The sequence below is a fragment of the Pan troglodytes genome, chromosome 16, assembly GCF_028858775.2.
Source record: "Pan troglodytes isolate AG18354 chromosome 16, NHGRI_mPanTro3-v2.0_pri, whole genome shotgun sequence".
NCBI lineage: Eukaryota > Metazoa > Chordata > Mammalia > Primates > Hominidae > Pan > Pan troglodytes.
In genome coordinates this window covers 2,680,841-2,696,797 of record NC_072414.2, presented here as the reverse complement: position 1 = coordinate 2,696,797, position 15,957 = coordinate 2,680,841, and positions in this window count along the sequence as shown.

Below are 15,957 nucleotides of genomic sequence, written 5' to 3'. Positions count from 1 at the left end.
TAGAGATGGCTGTGTAGATATTTCCATGTTTACACAGATGACTGTGTTGGTATTTCCATGTATATCCAGAAGGCAGTGTTGATATTTCAATGTTTATAGAGATAGCAGTTTAGTTATTTCCATGTTTATACAGATGGCAGTGTAGATATTTCCATGTTTATACAGAAGGCGGTGAAAATATTTCCATGTTTTTAGGGACAGCCATGCAGATATTTCCATGTTTATACAGATAGCGATGTTGACATTTCCATGTTTATAGAGATAGCGGTGTAGATATTTCCATGTTTATACAGATAGCGGTGTAGATATATCCATGTTTATACAGATCGTGGTGTATATATTTCCATGTTTATAGAGATAGCGGTGTAGATATTTCCATGTTTATACAGATAGCGGTGTAGATATTTCCATATTTACAGAGATAGAGGTGTAGATATTTCCATATTTGCACAGATTGCGGTGTACATGTTTCCACGTTTATACAGATAGTGGTGTAGATATTTTCATGTTTATACAGGTAGCGGTGCAGATATTTCCATGTTTATACAGATAGTGGTGTAGATATTTCCATGTTTATACAGATAGCGGTGTAGGTATATCCATGTTTACACAGATTGCGGTGTAGATATTTCCATGTTTATAAAGATAGCGGTGTAGATATTTCTATGTTTACACAGATTGCGGTGGAAATATTTCCATGTTTATACAGATAGCGATGTAAATATTCCCATGTTTATACAGATAGCGGAGTAGATATATCCATGTTTATACAGGTAGCGGTGTAGACATTTCCATGTTTATACAGATAGCGGTGTAGATATTTCCATGTTTATACAGATAGCAGTGGAGATATTTCCATGATTAGACAGATAGCGGTGGAGATATTTCAATGTTTATACAGATGACTGTGTAGATATTTCCATTTGTATACAGATGGCAGTGTAGATATTTCCATGTTTATACAGATGGCAGTGTAGATATTTCCATGTTTATACAGATTGCTGTGTGGCTATTTTCATGTTTATAGAAATAGCGGTGTAGGTATTTCCATGTTTATAGAGATGGCTGTGTAGATATTTCCATGTTTACACAGATGACTGTGTAGGTATTTCCATGTATATCCAGAAGGCAGTGTTGATATTTCAATGTTTATAGAGATAGCAGTTTAGTTATTTCCATGTTTATACAGATGGCAGTGTAGATATTTCCATGTTTATACAGAAGGCGGTGAAGATATTTCCATGTTTTTAGGGATAGCCATGAAGATATTTCCATGTTTATAGAGATAGCCGTGTTGACATTTCCATGTTTATACAGATAGCGATGTAGATATTTCCATGTTTATAGACATAGCGGTGTAGATATATCCATGTTTATACAGATCGTGGTGTATATATTTCCATGTTTATACAGATAGCGGTGTAGATATTTCCATGTTTATACAGATAGCGGTGTAGATATTTCCATATTTACAGAGATGGAGGTGTAGATATTTCCATATTTGCACAGATTGCGGTGTACATATTTCCACGTTCATACAGATAGTGCTGTAGATATTTCCATGTTTATACAGATAGCGCTGTAGATATTTCCATGTTTATACAGATAGCGGTGTAGATATTTCCATGTTTATACAGATAGCGGTGTAGATATATCCATGTTTCCACAGATTGCGGTGTAGATATTTCCATGTTTATAAAGATAGCGGTGTAGATATTTCTATGTTTACACAGATTGCGGTGGAAATATTTCCATGTTCATACAGATAGCGATGTAAATATTTCCATGTTTATACAGATAGCGGAGTAGATATATCCATGTTTATACAGATAGTGGTGTTGACATTTCCATGTTTATACAGATAGCGGTGTAGATATTTCCAAGTTTATACAGATAGCAGTGGAGATATTTCCATGATTAGACAGATAGCGGTGGAGATATTTCAATGATTATACAGATGACTGTGTAGATATTTCCATTTGTATACAGATGGCAGTGTAGATATTTCCATGTTTATACAGATGGCAGTGTAGATATTTCCATGTTTATACAGATTGCTGTGTGGCTATTTTCATGTTTATAGAAATAGCGATGTAGGTATTTCCATGTTTATAGAGATGGCTGTGTAGATATTTCCATGTTTACACAGATGACTGTGTTGGTATTTCCATGTATATCCAGAAGGCAGTGTTGATATTTCAATGTTTATAGAGATAGCAGTTTAGTTATTTCCATGTTTATACAGATGGCAGTGTAGATATTTCCATGTTTATACAGAAGGCGGTGAAAATATTTCCATGTTTTTAGGGACAGCCATGCAGATATTTCCATGTTTATACAGATAGCGATGTTGACATTTCCATGTTTATAGAGATAGCGGTGTAGATATTTCCATGTTTATACAGATAGCGGTGTAGATATATCCATGTTTATACAGATCGTGGTGTATATATTTCCATGTTTATAGAGATAGCGGTGTAGATATTTCCATGTTTATACAGATAGCGGTGTAGATATTTCCATATTTACAGAGATAGAGGTGTAGATATTTCCATATTTGCACAGATTGCGGTGTACATGTTTCCACGTTTATACAGATAGTGGTGTAGATATTTTCATGTTTATACAGGTAGCGGTGCAGATATTTCCATGTTTATACAGATAGTGGTGTAGATATTTCCATGTTTATACAGATAGCGGTGTAGGTATATCCATGTTTACACAGATTGCGGTGTAGATATTTCCATGTTTATAAAGATAGCGGTGTAGATATTTCTATGTTTACACAGATTGCGGTGGAAATATTTCCATGTTTATACAGATAGCGATGTAAATATTCCCATGTTTATACAGATAGCGGAGTAGATATATCCATGTTTATACAGGTAGCGGTGTAGACATTTCCATGTTTATACAGATAGCGGTGTAGATATTTCCATGTTTATACAGATAGCAGTGGAGATATTTCCATGATTAGACAGATAGCGGTGGAGATATTTCAATGTTTATACAGATGACTGTGTAGATATTTCCATTTGTATACAGATGGCAGTGTAGATATTTCCATGTTTATACAGATGGCAGTGTAGATATTTCCATGTTTATACAGATTGCTGTGTGGCTATTTTCATGTTTATAGAAATAGCGGTGTAGGTATTTCCATGTTTATAGAGATGGCTGTGTAGATATTTCCATGTTTACACAGATGACTGTGTAGGTATTTCCATGTATATCCAGAAGGCAGTGTTGATATTTCAATGTTTATAGAGATAGCAGTTTAGTTATTTCCATGTTTATACAGATGGCAGTGTAGATATTTCCATGTTTATACAGAAGGCGGTGAAGATATTTCCATGTTTTTAGGGATAGCCATGAAGATATTTCCATGTTTATAGAGATAGCCGTGTTGACATTTCCATGTTTATACAGATAGCGATGTAGATATTTCCATGTTTATAGACATAGCGGTGTAGATATATCCATGTTTATACAGATCGTGGTGTATATATTTCCATGTTTATACAGATAGCGGTGTAGATATTTCCATGTTTATACAGATAGCGGTGTAGATATTTCCATATTTACAGAGATGGAGGTGTAGATATTTCCATATTTGCACAGATTGCGGTGTACATATTTCCACGTTTATACAGATAGTGCTGTAGATATTTCCATGTTTATACAGATAGCGCTGTAGATATTTCCATGTTTATACAGATAGCGGTGTAGATATTTCCATGTTTATACAGATAGCGGTGTAGATATATCCATGTTTACACAGATTGCGGTGTAGATATTTCCATGTTTATAAAGATAGCGGTGTAGATATTTCTATGTTTACACAGATTGCGGTGGAAATATTTCCATGTTTATACAGATAGCGATGTAAATATTTCCATGTTTATACAGATAGCGGAGTAGATATATCCATGTTTATACAGATAGCGGTGTAGACATTTCCATGTTTATACAGATAGCGGTGTAGATATTTCCAAGTTTATACAGATAGCGGTGGAGATATTTCCATGATTAGACAGATAGCGGTGGAGATATTTCAATGTTTATACAGATGACTGTGTAGATATTTCCATTTGTATACAGATGGCAGTGTAGATATTTCCATGTTTATACAGATGGCAGTGTAGATATTTCCATGTTTATACAGATTGCTGTGTGGCTATTTTCATGTTTATAGAAATAGCGATGTAGGTATTTCCATATTTATAGAGATGGCTGTGTAGATATTTCCATGTTTACACAGATGACTGTGTAGGTATTTCCATGTATATCCAGTAGCCAGTGTTGATATTTCAATGTTTATAGAGATAGCAGTTTAGTTATTTCCATGTTTATACAGATGGCAGTGTAGATATTTCCATGTTTATACAGAAGGCGGTGAAGGTATTTCCATGTTTTTAGGGATAGCCATGTAGATATTTCCATGTTTATACAGATAGCGGTGTTGACATTTCCATGTTTATAGAGATAGCGGTGTAGATATTTCCATGTTTATAGAGATAGCGGTGTAGATATATCCATGTTTATACAGATCGTGGTGTAGATATTTCCATGTTTATACAGATAGCAGTGTAGATATTTCCATGTTTATACAGATAGCGGTGTAGATATTTCCATATTTACAGAGATAGAGGTGTAGATATTTCCATATTTGCACAGATTGCGGTGTACATATTTCCACGTTTATACATACAGTGGTGTAGATATTTCCATGTTTATACAGATAGCGGTGTAGATATTTCCATGTTTATAGAGATAGCGGTGTAGATATTTCCATGTTTACAGAGACAGAGGTGTAGATATTTCCATATTCACACAGATTGCTGTGTACATATTTCCATATTTAACCCGACAGCTCTGAAGTTATTCCCATGTTTACACAGATAATGTTTTAGATGTATCCGTGTTTATAGAGATTGCAGTGTAGATATTTCCATGTTTATAAAGATAGCGGTGTAGATATTTCCATGTTTATGCAGATAGCGGTGGAGATATTTCCATGTTTATACAGATGACTGTGCACATATTTCCATGTTTATACAGATGGCGGTGTAGATATTTCCATGTTTATACAGATAGCGGTCTAGATATTTTCATGTTTATACAGATAGCGGTGTAGATATTTCCATGTTTCTACAGATAGCGGTGTAGATATTTCCATGTATATACAGATAGCGGTGGACATATTTTCAAGTTTATACAGATAGCGGTGGACATATTTTCATGTTTATAGAGATGGCAGTGTAGATATTTCCAAGTTTATAAAGATAGCGGTGTCGATATTTCCGTGTTCATACAGATAGCGGTGCAGGTGTTTCCATGTTTGTAGAGACAGCGGTGTAGATATTTCCATGTTTTTACAGATGGGGGTGTAGATATTTCCATGTTTATACAGATGACTGTGTAGATATTTCCATGTTTTTTACAGATGGCGGTGTAAATATTTCCATGTTACGCAGATAGCGGTGTGGATATTTCCATGTTTATACAGACAGCGATGTAGATATTTCCATGTTTATAGAGATGGCTGTGTAGTTATTTCCATGTTTATACAGATTGCAGTGTAGATATTTCCATGTTTATACAGATAGTGGGGTAGATATTTCCATGTTTATACAGATGACAGTGTAGGTATTTCCATGTTTATACATATGGCGGTGTAGATATTTCCATGTTTAGAGAGATAGCCATGAAGATATTTCCATGTTTATACAGACAGTGGTGTAGACATTTCCATGTTTATAGAGATAGCGGTGTAGATATTTCCATAGTTATACAGATAGCGGTGTAGATATTTCCATGTTTATACAGATAGCGGTGTAGATGTTTCCATGTTTATACAGATAGCGGTGTAGATATATCCATGTTTATACAGATCGTGGTGTATATATTTCCATGTTTATACAGATAGCGGTGTAGATATTTCCATGTTTATACAGATAGCGGTGTAGATATTTCCATATTTACAGAGATAGAGGTGTAGATATTTCCATATTTGCACCGATTGCGGTTTACATATATCCACGTTTATACAGATAGTGGTGTAGATATTTCCATGTTTATACAGATAGCGGTGTAGATATTTCCATGTTTATACAGACAGCGGTGTAGATATTTCCATGTTTATACAGATAGCGGTGTAGTTATATCCATGTATATACAGATTGCGGTGTAGATATTTCCATGTTTATAAAGATAGCGGTGTAGAGATTTCTATGTTTACACAGATTGCTGTGGAAATATTTCCATGTTTATACAGATAGCGATGTAAATATTCCCATGTTTATACAGATAGCGGAGTAGCTATATCCATGTTTATACAGATAGCGGTGTAGACATTTCCATGTTTATATAGATAGCGGTGTAGATATTTCCATGTTTATACAGATAGCGGTGGAGATATTTCCATGATTAGACAGATAGCGGTGGAGATATTTCAATGTTTATACAGATGACTGTGAAGATATTTCCATTTGTATACAGATGGCAGTGTAGATATTTCCATGTTTATACAGATTGCTGTGTGGCTACTTTCATGTTTATAGAAATGGCGGTGCAGGTATTTCCATGTTTATAGAGATGGCTGTGTAGATATTTCCATGTTTACACAGATGACAGTGTAGGTATTTCCATGTATATCCAGAAGGCAGTGTTGATATTTCGATGTTTATAGAGATAGCAGTTTCGTTATTTCCATGTTTATACAGATGGCAGGGTAGATATTTCCATGTTTATACACAAGGAGGTGAAGATATTTCCATGTTTTTAGGGATAGCCATGTAGATATTTCCATGTTTATACAGATAGCAGTGTTGACATTTCCATGTTTATAGAGATAGCGGTGTAGATATTTCCATGTTTATACAGATAGCGGTGTAGATATAGCCATTTTTATACAGATCGTGGTGTATACATTTCCATGTTTATACAGATAGCGGTGTAGATATTTCCATGTTTATACAGATTGCGGTGTAAATATTTCCATATTTACAGAGATAGAGGTGTAGATATTTCCATATTTGCACAGATTGCGGTTTACATATTTCCACGTTTATACAGATAGTGGTGTAGATATTTCCATGTTTATACAGATATCGGTGTAGATATTTCCATGTTTATAGAGATAGCGGAGGAGATATTTCCATGTTTTTACAGATAGCAATGTAAATATTTGAATGTTTATACAGATAGCGGTCTAGATATTTCCATGTTTATATAGATAACGGTGTAGATATTTCCATTTTTATACACATAGCGGTGTAGTTATTTCCATGTTTATACAGATGACTGTGTACATATTTCCATGTTTACACAGATGGCGGTGTAGATATTTCCATGTTTATACAGATAGCGGTCTAGATATTTCCATGTTTATACAGATAGCGGTGTAGATATTTCCATGTTTCTACAGATAGCAGTGTAGATATTTCCATGTTTATACAGATAGCGGTGGACATATTTTCAAGTTTATACAGATAGCGGTGGACATATTTTCATGTTTATAGAGATGGGAGTGTAGATATTTCCAAGTTTATAAAGATAGCGGTGTCGATATTTCCGTGTTTATACAGATAGCGGTGCAGGTATTTCCATGTTTGTAGAGACAGCGGTGTAGATATTTCCATGTTTTTACAGATGGGGGTGTAGATATTTCCATGTTTATACAGATGACTGTGTAGATATTTCCATGTTTTTTACAGATTGCGGTGTAAATATTTCCATGTTACGCAGATAGCGGTGTGGATATTTCCATGTTTATACAGACAGCGATGTAGATATTTCCATGTTTATAGATGGCTGTGTAGTTATTTCCATGTTTATACAGATTGCAGTGTAGATATTTCCATTTTTATACAGATAGTCGTGTAGATATTTCCATGTTTGTACAGATGACTGTGTAGGTATTTCCATGTTTATACATATGGCGGTGTAGATTTTCCATGTTTAGAGAGATAGCAATGAAGATATTTCCATGTTTATACAGACAGTGGTGTAGACATTTCCATGTTTATAGAGATAGCGGTGTAGATATTTCCATAGTTATACAGATAGCGGTGTAGATATTTCCATGTTTATACAGATAGCGGTGTAGATGTTTCCATGTTTATGCAGATAGCGGTGTAGATATATCCATGTTTATACAGATCGTGGTGTATATATTTCCATGTTTATACAGATAGCGGTGTAGATATTTCCATGTTTATACAGATAGCGGTGTAGATATTTCCATATTTACAGAGATAGAGGTGTAGATATTTCCATATTTGCACCGATTGCGGTTTACATATTTCCACGTTTATACAGATAGTGGTGTAGATATTTCCATGTTTATGCAGAGAGCGGTGTAGATATTTCCATGTTTATACAGATAGCGGCGTAGATATTTCCATGTTTATACAGATAGCGGTGTAGATATATCCGTGTATATACAGATTGCGGTGTAGATATTTCCATGTTTACACAGATAGCGGTGTAGATATTTCCATGTTTATAAAGACAGCGGTGTAGATATTTCTATGTTTACACAGATTGCGGTGGAAATATTTCCATGTTTATACAGATAGCGATGTAAATATTTCCATGTTTATACAGATAGCGGAGAAGATATATCCATGTTTATACAGATAGCAGTGTAGACATTTCCATGTTTATACAGATAGCGGTGTAGATATTTCCATGTTTATACAGATAGCGGTGGAGATATTTCCATGATTAGACAGATAGCGGTGGAGATATTTCAATGTTTATACAGATGACTGTGTAGATATTTCCATTTGTATACAGATGGCAGTGTAGATATTTCCATGTTTATACAGATGGCAGTGTAGATATTTCCATGTTTATACAGATTGCTGTGTGGCTATTTTCATGTTTATAGAAATAGCGATGTAGGTATTTCCATGTTTATAGAGATGGCTGTGTAGATATTTCCATGTTTACACAGATGACTGTGTAGGTATTTCCATGTATATCCAGTAGGCAGTGCTGATATTTCAATGTTTATAGAGATAGCAGTTTAGTTATTTCCATGTTTATACAGATGGCAGTGTAGATATTTCCATGTTTATACAGAAGGCGGTGAAGATATTTCCATGTTTTTAGGGATAGCCATGTAGATATTTCCATGTTTATACAGATAGCGGTGTTGACATTTCCATGTTTATAGAGATAGCGGTGTAGATATTTCCATATTTATGCAGATAGCGGAGTAGATATTTCCATGTTTATACAGATAGCAGTGTAGATATTAACATGTTTATACAGATAGTGGTGTAGATATATCCATGTTTATACAGATTGTGGTGTAGATATTTCCATGTTTATACAGATAGCGGTGTAGATATTTCCAGGTTTATACAGATAGCGGTGTAGATATTTCCATGTTTACAGAGACAGAGGTGTAGATATTTCCATATTCACACAGATTGCTGTGTACATATTTCCATATTTAAACCGACAGCTCTGAAGATATTCCCATGTTTACACAGATACTGTTGTAGATGTTTCCATGTTTATAGAGATTGCAGTGTAGATATTTCCATGTTTATAAAGATAGCGGTGTAGATATTTCCATGTTTATGCAGATAGCGCTGGAGATATTTCCATGTTTATATAGATAGCGCTGTAGATATTTGCTTGTTTATACAGATAGCGGTGTAGATATTTCCATGTTTATACAGATAGCGGTGTAGATATTTCCATGTTTATAGAGATAGCGGAGGAGATATTTCCATGTTTTTACAGATAGCAATGTAAATATTTGAATGTTTATACAGATAGCGGTCTAGATATTTCCATGTTTATATAGATAACGGTGTAGATATTTCCATTTTTATACACATAGCGGTGTAGTTATTTCCATGTTTATACAGATGACTGTGTACATATTTCCATGTTTACACAGATGGCGGTGTACATATTTCCATGTTTATACAGATAGCGGTCTAGATATTTCCATGTTTATACAGATAGCGGTGTAGATATTTCCATGTTTCTACAGATAGCGGTGTAGATATTTCCATGTTTATACAGATAGCGGTGGACATATTTTCAAGTTTATACAGATAGCGGTGGACATATTTTCATGTTTATAGAGATGGGAGTGTAGATATTTCCAAGTTTATAAAGATAGCGGTGTCGATATTTCCGTGTTTATACAGATAGCGGTGCAGGTATTTCCATGTTTGTAGAGACAGCGGTGTAGATATTTCCATGTTTTTACAGATGGGGGTGTAGATATTTCCATGTTTATACAGATGACTGTGTAGATATTTCCATGTTTTTTACAGATTGCGGTGTAAATATTTCCATGTTACGCAGATAGCGGTGTGGATATTTCCATGTTTATACATACAGCGATGTAGATATTTCCATGTTTATAGATGGCTGTGTAGTTATTTCCATGTTTATACAGATTGCAGTGTAGATATTTCCATGTTTATACAGATAGTCGGGTAGATATTTCCATGTTTGTACAGATGACAGTGTAGGTATTTCCATGTTTATACATATGGCGGTGTAGATATTTCCATGTTTAGAGAGATAGCCATGAAGATATTTCCATGTTTATACAGACAGTGGTGTAGACATTTCCATGTTTATAGAGATAGCGGTGTAGATATTTCCATAGTTATACAGATAGCGGTGTAGATATTTCCATGTTTATACAGATAGCGGTGTAGATGTTTCCATGTTTATACAGATAGCGGTGTAGATATATCCATGTTTATACAGATCGTGGTGTATATATTTCCATGTTTATACAGATAGCGGTGTAGATATTTCCATGTTTATACAGATAGCGGTGTAGATATTTCCATATTTACAGAGATAGAGGTGTAGATATTTCCATATTTGCACCGATTGCGGTTTACATATTTCCACGTTTATACAGATAGTGGTGTAGATATTTCCATGTTTATACAGAGAACGGTGTAGATATTTCCATGTTTATACAGATAGCGGTGTAGATATTTCCATGTTTATACAGATAGCGGTGTAGATATATCCATGTATATACAGATTGCGGTGTAGATATTTCCATGTTTACACAGATAGCGGTGTAGATATTTCCATGTTTATAAAGACAGCGGTGTAGATATTTCTATGTTTACACAGATTGCGGTGGAAATATTTCCATGTTTATACAGATAGCGATGTAAATATTTCCATGTTTATACAGATAGCGGAGAAGATATATCCATGTTTATACAGATAGCAGTGTAGACATTTCCATGTTTATACAGATAGCGGTGTAGATAATTCCATGTTTATACAGATAGCGGTGGAGATATTTCCATGATTAGACAGATAGCGGCGGAGATATTTCAATGTTTATACAGATGACTGTGTAGATATTTCCATTTGTATACAGTTGGCAGTGTAGATATTTCCATGTTTATACAGATGGCAGTGTAGATATTTCCATGTTTATACAGATTGCTGTGTGGCTATTTTCATGTTTATAGAAATAGCGATGTAGGTATTTCCATGTTTATAGAGATGGCTGTGTAGATATTTCCATGTTTACACAGATGACTGTGTAGGTATTTCCATGTATATCCAGTAGGCAGTGCTGATATTTCAATGTTTATAGAGATAGCAGTTTAGTTATTTCCATGTTTATACAGATGGCAGTGTAGATATTTCCATGTTTATACAGAAGGCGGTGAAGATATTTCCATGTTTTTAGGGATAGCCATGTAGATATTTCCATGTTTATACAGATAGCGGTGTTGACATTTCCATGTTTATAGAGATAGCGGTGTAGATATTTCCATATTTATGCAGATAGCGGAGTAGATATTTCCATGTTTATACAGATAGCAGTGTAGATATTAACATGTTTATACAGATAGCGGTGTAGATATATCCATGTTTATACAGATTGTGGTGTAGATATTTCCATGTTTATACAGATAGCGGTGTAGATATTTCCAGGTTTATACAGATAGTGGTGTAGATATTTCCATGTTTACAGAGACAGAGGTGTAGATATTTCCATATTCACACAGATTGCTGTGTACATATTTCCATATTTAAAACGACAGCTCTGAAGATATTCCCATGTTTACACAGATACTGTTGTAGATGTTTCCATGTTTAGAGAGATTGCAGTGTAGATATTTCCATGTTTATAAAGATAGCGGTGTAGATATTTCCATGTTTATGCAGATAGCGGTGGAGATATTTCCATGTTTATATAGATAGCGCTGTAGATATTTGCTTGTTTATACAGATAGCGGTGTAGATATTTCCATGTTTATACAGATAGCGGTGTAGATATTTCCATGTTTATAGAGATAGCGGAGGAGATATTTCCATGTTTTTACAGATAGCAATGTAAATATTTGAATGTTTATACAGATAGCGGTCTAGATATTTCCATGTTTATATAGATAACGGTGTAGATATTTCCATATTTATACACATAGCGGTGTAGTTATTTCCATGTTTATACAGATGACTGTGTACATATTTCCATGTTTATACAGATAGCGGTGGAGATATTTCCATGATTAGACAGATAGCGGTGGAGATATTTCAATGTTTATACAGATGACTGTGTAGATATTTCCATTTGTATACAGATGGCAGTGTAGATATTTCCATGTTTATACAGATGGCAGTGTAGATATTTCCATGTTTATACAGATTGCTGTGTGGCTATTTTCATGTTTATAGAAATAGCGATGTAGGTATTTCCATGTTTATAGAGATGGCTGTGTAGATATTTCCATGTTTACACAGATGACTGTGTAGGTATTTCCATGTATATCCAGTAGGCAGTGCTGATATTTCAATGTTTATAGAGATAGCAGTTTAGTTATTTCCATGTTTATACAGATGGCAGTGTAGATATTTCCATGTTTATACAGAAGGCGGTGAAGATATTTCCATGTTTTTAGGGATAGCCATGTAGATATTTCCATGTTTATACAGATAGCGGTGTTGACATTTCCATGTTTATAGAGATAGCGGTGTAGATATTTCCATATTTATGCAGATAGCGGAGTAGATATTTCCATGTTTATACAGATAGCAGTGTAGATATTAACATGTTTATACAGATAGCGGTGTAGATATATCCATGTTTATACAGATTGTGGTGTAGATATTTCCATGTTTATACAGATAGCGGTGTAGATATTTCCAGGTTTATACAGATAGTGGTGTAGATATTTCCATGTTTACAGAGACAGAGGTGTAGATATTTCCATATTCACACAGATTGCTGTGTACATATTTCCATATTTAAAACGACAGCTCTGAAGATATTCCCATGTTTACACAGATACTGTTGTAGATGTTTCCATGTTTAGAGAGATTGCAGTGTAGATATTTCCATGTTTATAAAGATAGCGGTGTAGATATTTCCATGTTTATGCAGATAGCGGTGGAGATATTTCCATGTTTATATAGATAGCGCTGTAGATATTTGCTTGTTTATACAGATAGCGGTGTAGATATTTCCATGTTTATACAGATAGCGGTGTAGATATTTCCATGTTTATAGAGATAGCGGAGGAGATATTTCCATGTTTTTACAGATAGCAATGTAAATATTTGAATGTTTATACAGATAGCGGTCTAGATATTTCCATGTTTATATAGATAACGGTGTAGATATTTCCATTTTTATACACATAGCGGTGTAGTTATTTCCATGTTTATACAGATGACTGTGTACATATTTCCATGTTTATACAGATAGCGGTGGAGATATTTCCATGATTAGACAGATAGCGGTGGAGATATTTCAATGTTTATACAGATGACTGTGTAGATATTTCCATTTGTATACAGATGGCAGTGTAGATATTTCCATGTTTATACAGATGGCAGTGTAGATATTTCCATGTTTATACAGATTGCTGTGTGGCTATTTTCATGTTTATAGAAATAGCGATGTAGGTATTTCCATGTTTATAGAGATGGCTGTGTAGATATTTCCATGTTTACACAGATGACTGTGTAGGTATTTCCATGTATATCCAGTAGGCAGTGCTGATATTTCAATGTTTATAGAGATAGCAGTTTAGTTATTTCCATGTTTATACAGATGGCAGTGTAGATATTTCCATGTTTATACAGAAGGCGGTGAAGATATTTCCATGTTTTTAGGGATAGCCATGTAGATATTTCCATGTTTATACAGATAGCGGTGTTGACATTTCCATGTTTATAGAGATAGCGGTGTAGATATTTCCATATTTATGCAGATAGCGGAGTAGATATTTCCATGTTTATACAGATAGCAGTGTAGATATTAACATGTTTATACAGATAGCGGTGTAGATATATCCATGTTTATACAGATTGTGGTGTAGATATTTCCATGTTTATACAGATAGCGGTGTAGATATTTCCAGGTTTATACAGATAGTGGTGTAGATATTTCCATGTTTACAGAGACAGAGGTGTAGATATTTCCATATTCACACAGATTGCTGTGTACATATTTCCATATTTAAAACGACAGCTCTGAAGATATTCCCATGTTTACACAGATACTGTTGTAGATGTTTCCATGTTTATAGAGATTGCAGTGTAGATATTTCCATGTTTATAAAGATAGCGGTGTAGATATTACCATGTTTATGCAGATTGCGGTGGAGATATTTCCATGTTTATATAGATAGCGCTGTAGATATTTGCTTGTTTATACTGATAGCGGTGTAGATATTTCCATGTTTATACAGATAGCGGTGTAGATATTTCCATGTTTGTAGAGATAGCGGAGGAGATATTTCCATGTTTTTACAGATAGCAATGTAAATATTTGAATGTTTATACAGATAGCGGTCTAGATATTTCCATGTTTATATAGATAACGGTGTAGATATTTCCATTTTTATACACATAGCGGTGTAGTTATTTCCATGTTTATACAGATGACTGTGTAGATATTTCCATGTTTTTTACAGATGGCGGTGTAAATATTTCCATGTTACGCAGATAGCGGTGTGGATATTTCCATGTTTATACAGACAGCGATGTAGATATTTCCATGTTTATAGATGGCTGTGTAGTTATTTCCATGTTTATACAGATTGCAGTGTAGATATTTCCATGTTTATACAGATAGTGGGGTAGATATTTCCATGTTTGTACAGATGACTGTGTAGGTAGTTCCATGTTTATACATATGGCGGTGTAGATATTTCCATGTTTAGAGAGATAGCCATGAAGATATTTCCATGTTTATACAGACAGTGGTGTAGACATTTCCATGTTTATAGAGATAGCGGTGTAGATATTTCCATAGTTATACAGATAGCGGTGTAGATATTTCCATGTTTATACAGATAGCGGTGTAGATGTTTCCATGTTTATACAGATAGCGGTGTAGATATATCCATGTTTATACAGATCGTGGTGTATATATTTCCATGTTTATACAGATAGCGGTGTAGATATTTCCATGTTTATACAGATAGCGGTGTAGATATTTCCATATTTACAGAGATAGAGGTGTAGATATTTCCATATTTGCACCGATTGCGGTTTACATCTTTCCACGTTTATACAGATAGTGGTGTAGATATTTCCATGTTTATACAGAGAGCGGTGAAGATATTTCCATGTTTATAGAGATAGCGGTGTAGATATTTCCATGTTTATACAGATAGCGGTGTAGATATATCCATGTATATACAGATTGCGGTGTAGATATTTCCATGTTTACACAGATAGCGGTGTAGATATTTCCATGTTTATAAAGACAGCGGTGTAGGTACTTCTATGTTTACACAGATTGCGGTGGAAATATTTCCATGTTTATACAGATAGCGATGTAAATATTTCCATGTTTATACAGATAGCGGAGAAGATATATCCATGTTTATACAGATAGCAGTGTAGACATTTCCATGTTTATACAGATAGCTGTGTAGATATTTCCATGTTTATACAGATAGCGGTGGAGTTATTTCCATG